Raw genomic sequence first — 6,196 nt, forward strand, 5'->3', positions numbered from 1 at the left:
GAAGAAGAAGAAGAAGAAGAAGAAGAGGAAAAGGAGGAGGAGGAGGAGGAGGAAGAGGAAGAAGAAGAGGAAGAAAGAAAGAAAGAAAGAAATGAAGAAATAACCAGAAGCATATTGAAATGCAAATCCCAATGGATTGAATTGGGAAACCTGGGTGCTAAGCCTGACTACACAGTCTGGATATTTTGCCTCTCTGCACTTCAGATTCTTTACCTAAAAATATCTAAAAACCAGAATACAGTGATATGTGCAAATGAGAAAAAATGGCAATTAACAAGTCTTTTCCATGGAATGGAAAGTTCCTCATCAGTTTGCTGAGGCCATACACCTCATCATTCCTGTCTCAACAAAATCATTGGTACCAAGGAAATGTCAGTGGCCAATGGTAGAACTAGAAAAACATCACTTAGAGATTGGAACTATGCTTGACAGTTTCCATTGCAAAAAGTACTATATAAATGTGATGAATACTTTTCAAAAGAATGTTCTCTTAATGTTATTCTTAATTATGAAAAGCTCCATACCAGATATGGAGAGCTTTCCAGAAAATATGAAGGCATGAAAATTGGGAATTTATGTTACCAGCCCCTTTCCAGACTTACACATTTGTTGCTACAAGGCTGTTTAGAGATAGCAATAACAGCAGGAGATAAGGAAACATGTATAAGAGCACAAGAAAAATCAGCTTTATTTTACAATAATTATTCATCTTCTCTGCGTAGTGAAATACTCAAATCAATCTCATCAATGTGGGTATTACTCACAACAATGCAGATCTCCTGACTGCTCATCCTGGGTAACTCTTAACCTATATTCTCCAGTAAATTCACTGCAACAAATCCCAACCCATGTGCTAGGAACCTTCCTGGTTTTGTTTTAACATTGCAAAGATACCTTCCAGTGGAGCTTTATTGTTGTTGTTCAGTCATTTTTCAGTCATGACCAACTCTCCATGACCTCATTTGGGGTTTTCTTGACAAAAGATACTGGAGAGTGGTTTGCCATTTCTATCTCCAGTTATTTTTTACAGATGAGGAAACTGAGGCAAACAGAGTTAAATGACTTGCTCAGGGTCACACAGCTAGGAAGTGCCTGAGGTCAGATTTCAACTCACGTCTTCCTAATTCTAGGCCTGACCTTCAATCCACTGTGCCACCTAGCTACATATGTGAATAGTTAGGCCAAACTCTTTTGAGGAATTAATGGATCAATCTAAGAGATTATATAATGTTACAGGATTTGAAATAACTATGACAATGCCATCCATAGAGGGAAGAATCAGGAGACAGAGTGGTAGCATGGGCAGCTTCTGGCCCATGATAGTGACTTAATACTTGTTGATTGATTTGGAACTAGAGGACCTTAGCCAGAATTTCAGCTCTTCTTATTCCTTCTTATCTCTCTATTTTTTTTAACCTGCACAAAATTGTTTTGAGAATTACTGCCTTGTCATGTGGCTAGAGATCTGGTGCTGACAGGCCCCCTTTCCAACCCCACTTATTTTCATTACTTTTTCCTTTAGAATCTTGACCTTTTGTTTTTGCCCCCATATGAATTTTGTTATTATTTTCTTGTTCTATTAATACTTTGATTGTTTGGTTGATATCCACACAAATGAGTAAATTGATTTAGAAAATATTATTAATTTTATTATATTGATTTGTTATACGCATAATCACTTAATATTTTCCAATTACTTAGGTCCACCTTTATTTCTGTAAACAATAGTTTGTAGTTGTATTTACATAGTTTTTGTGTCAATTTTTATTGGTATTATACAGAAATGCTGAGAATTTCTGGGGATTTATTTTATATCCAGCAAATTTGCTAGTTTTAACTGTTTCAATAAAATTTTAGTTGACTCTTTAGAGTTCTTTACATACAACATCATATCATCTGCAAAAAGTGATAATTATGATTTTTCCCCATAGTTATTCCCTCAATTTATTTTTCTTGTCCTGTTGCCAGCATTAATAATACTGTGTCAAATAGAAGTGGCAAAAATGGACATCTTTGTTTCATCCCTGATTTTATAAGAAAAGATTCTAGTTTCTCTCCATTGCATATAATGGTAGTTCTTGGTTTTAAATATATATTATTTATTATTTTAAGGAAAGGTTCATTTATCCCTATATTTCTAGTGTTGGTGGCAGAAATATTTTGTCAAGTTTTGTCTGCGTCTATTAATGTAATCATATGTTTTTGTTGTTAACAAGGTTAGTTAAGTCCATAGTTTTCCTAATAATAAATATACTCTATGCTACTGGTATAAATCCAACTTGGTCATAGTATATAATATTTATGACACATTATTTTAGTCTATTTGTTGATATTTTATTTAAAATTTTCATGTCTATGTTCATTAGAGATATGGGTCTATAGTTTTCTATTTCCATTTTGATTCTACCTGTTTTATGTATCAAGACTACATTTGTGTCACAGAAGGAATTTGGTAGGATCTTGTCTTTGGCTAGTCTTGTAAACAGTTCATCTAATATTGGAATTAATTTTTCTTTAACTGTTTGATAGAATTCACTTGTGAATCCATCTGGCCCTGGATGTTTTTCCCTTTTGGAACTTCATCTCTGGCTTATTCATTTTTTTCCTCTCTGACATTGGATTACTTATATTCTCTATTTCTTGTTCTGTTAATTTGGATATTTTATATTTTTGTCAATATTTATTTCATTTAAGTTGGTTTGTTAGGATGTACTTGGACAAAATAGTTTCTAATGATATCCTTTATTTCTCTTCCATTTGTTGTGAATGTTTCTTTTCCATTTTTGATACTGGTAATTTGATTTTCTTCTTTTTAATCAAATTAGCTAATGGTTTATTGGTTTGTTTGTTGAGGGTTTTTTCCTCAAAAAAAGTTGCTAGTTTTGTTTCTAGGATTGTTTCTTGTATTATTATTTTCTGTTTTGTTCATCTTTCCTTTGATTTTTCAGGTAGACTTAAGAAGGAAGACCAAACTCTGAGGAAGATCATCCCCTTGTCAGTCAAGAAGAGAACTAGCTATGAAGGACCAAAAAGCAACATAGCAGGAAGAGGAGTGAGGGAGTCAGGAGACCTCAGTTCCAGCCCCATCTCTGGCACCAAGTAGGTGTGTGACCTCGGGCAAGTCATTTATTCTCTCAAAGTCTCAGTTTCTCCCATTGTAAAATAATAATAGTAGCTAGCATTTATATAGCACTTTAAATTGTGAAAAGCTCTTTGCAAATATTATCTCATTTCATCCTCACATCACATCCTCACATCCTCACCTGGGAGGTAGGGACTATTATTATCTTCATTTTACAGTTGAGAAAACTGAGGCTGAAAAGGGTTAAGTGATTACCTGGGATCACAGAGCTATTAAGTGTCTGAGGTGGGCTTTAAACTCATGTTTTCCTGCCTCCAAATCCAGTGTTCTAGGGATCCTCTGAGCCACTTAGCTGCAAAAAAAAAAAATGAGAGGTGGACTAAATTAACTAAAGATCCCTTCCACAAAAAAGAAATGAAAAAAAAGAAAATGAAAAAAAGATCCCTTTCACCTTGGACATTCTATGGTTTTATAACTTTGGAGTGTAGTGTGTGTGTGTGTGTGTGTGTGTGTGTGTGTGGTGGGGGATGGGTTGGGAAGTTGGGGAAAGAGAATAACTTTCCTACTTGATTCCTTCTCATTATTTACGTTGTTAATATACCTACATTTTGTGTGTGGATCAGTGACTCTTGTAATATAGATGATTATACTGAATGAGGTCACAGGCCATGGATTGTCTAACTGACTACCCAGTCACACTGAACTTGAGAAAGATAGCAAGGGGTTCTAGAGCCAGTTTTCAGAATATTCAGGAGAGCAATTGTGACAATAGAATACCCTCAACATGGGCCTCGCCTGTTTTACTGAAGTCTTAAAGCTTATCTACTCCTACCCCCACATCCCTTGAGTCCCTCCATTATACTGTAGCCACCCCTCATGGACCCCACAGAGACCCAGATTCTAGTCTTACATTCTTATTCTTAAATTGTTCATACATTATTCTTACATTTTCATTGATAAATCTTGGGAAAGGGTTTTATCATTGGCAACCCTCAGGATACTTATTTGTAAAATGGGAAATTCTTTCTACATGCCTTGCCTACCTCATGATCAAAGCAGATAATACCTACAGAATCACTCCCTAAATCATAAAGAATCGATTTATAAAGAGAAATCCACAGAGAGACAAAGGGACTGTGATTTTGATTCAGCTTTATTAAGCCTGGTTTAGGGATGAGGATAGAACTCTATGGCTCAGCTTCTGCCAGGGCCATAGGAGCTAGGACCAAGACTTCCTACAGGGCTCTGGAAATGAGGAAAGGGGAATGAGGCAGGAGCTCTGATGTTTCAGATGACTGGGTGTCCTGTAAGAGAAGAGAATGGACAGCAGGACGGCGGGTTAGAGACAAAGGCTCCCCAGTTAGCATGACATCTTGTCCCCATCACCTCAGAGACTCTACTCATATTCTTTCCCAAGGGACCCTAATCCTGCCCCTAAGGGCCCTGTTGCTCATCTAACACCTTATCCCTCCTTCCTCCAGCCACTCTACTTCCCTACTTCTGGAGGGCAAACACACACACACACGCACACACACACAAACATACTATACCCTCCTCCCCCCTAGTCTAGAGAAGTTCAGAGGTTTTGGCGAACTTGGTACCTGGGAATGCTGCAGCAGAACCACCTACTCCAAGATATCCACTCCATCCTGGAAGATTCTCTGGCCCACTGCTCCCTTCCCATACCTGCAGAGTAATGTGGCAAATATATCTGGGATCAGAGCTGTCCACACCCCCACCACTTAGACAAGGCCACGCTCATACACATACAAACATACAGTCTCACAAACTCAGACATGCAGTCATTACACACACACATAGACCCTCTCCTTCCTCTCTGAGAATGGCATTCCTAATCCCTACCTAGGACAGAAAGGTAGAATTTGAATTGTCTATCTGAGAGAGAAGTGTGTGGTTAGGGGTGTGGTTAGTCCCCAGAATTAGGGTTGGTGGGAATTTGTGGATTTTTTCCCACTGTATCTGGATAAATCTGATCACATTAACTTTAAGGTCTCACTGTTAAGAAAAGTAGTCCAGACTCACCCTCATGCATTTACTCACATACATACATAAGCATGCTGTACATATACCCAGAATTGCCAATATGGAAAGGACCTCAGACTTTACCTGTCCAACACATACATACCTTTGTAACATCCCCAGCTAAAAACCTGTTTTCAGACCTCCTGGCTCTGAGGAGCTTGCTGTCTTCACTATGTCACTTTGCCATTTTTCAGACTCGCAGACCCCAGCACCACTTCCACCCACTCCAGTGACTCTCACTCACCTGGGCCGGGTCAGCCTACTGATATATCTTTGGAGCTCCGCAGCATACAGAGCCATCTGCTCTAGGGTGGCACCATCGCCGGGGTACACTGGCTCCTGTGCAGCCCCCTGAGCACACAGTGGCAGCAAGAGAGCCACACAGCAAGAGAGTGTTGGGGATGGAATCTACCTGGAAAATCTCTAGCTATTGGGGGTCAATATGGGTAAAGGCAAAGGCTTCTCTGGATCATCTGTCCTTGACTGTACCCTGGACTTGCTTTGCTGCTGAGTAAACATTTGCTGAGTCCCGTGGGAAAGTGCATAGTCATAAGTAAATAGAGAAGTCTTAGAATAGACAATTAACCTTCACCCTGAAGTGATGCTCCTCTGGTGTGTCTTATCTAGTGAGAACCTTGTACCCTCAAGCTATGCTCCCCAGGTGTCTTATCTTGTGAGAACTTTGTATCTTTAGCTCTTGCTGTTTGGATATTGTAGATCATCATTTCACTTTTATGTATAGAAGTTCAAGCTTTACTTGAAATAAACAGTCCTGTGGCTGATCACCCTTGACTCGCCTAGCCTGGCCTTTTATTTTATTTCTCTTTAATTTTTCTTAACTGCTCATCCTCCAGCTGCTGGCAGGAGAGGACCAGAAGAGAGAGCCAATATTGAGAGGCAGCCATCTAAGGAACAAAGGATGAGAAGGAAGGATCAAAAATAAAGGCCAGGGGAGGAAGCAGAACAGAAATGGAGATAAAGAAGGAGAGGAAGAGAGAAAAGAAGAAGGGAGGAGAAGGGAGAGGGGGAAAGAGATGTCAGAATAAAGAAGAAATGAACGGAACAAAGAAG

At 38.8% G+C, this 6,196-nt stretch overlaps 1 long non-coding RNA gene across 1 annotated transcript in view; it reads left to right on the forward strand.

Annotated features, from left to right (window-relative positions):
* Positions 1-5,855, forward strand: part of LOC114051107 — an 11,431-nt gene extending 5,576 nt beyond the window's left edge. Inside the window, exons 2-3 of the long non-coding RNA XR_003570110.1 lie at positions 2,949-3,103; positions 5,320-5,855. This is a non-coding gene — a long non-coding RNA (uncharacterized LOC114051107). The remainder of the gene's footprint in view (positions 1-2,948; positions 3,104-5,319) is intronic.
* The last annotated feature ends 341 nt before the right edge of the window (positions 5,856-6,196 follow it).

This window comes from Vombatus ursinus, unplaced genomic scaffold, assembly GCF_900497805.2.
Source record: "Vombatus ursinus unplaced genomic scaffold, bare-nosed wombat genome assembly UNPS02014801.1, whole genome shotgun sequence".
Classification (NCBI taxonomy): domain Eukaryota; kingdom Metazoa; phylum Chordata; class Mammalia; order Diprotodontia; family Vombatidae; genus Vombatus; species Vombatus ursinus.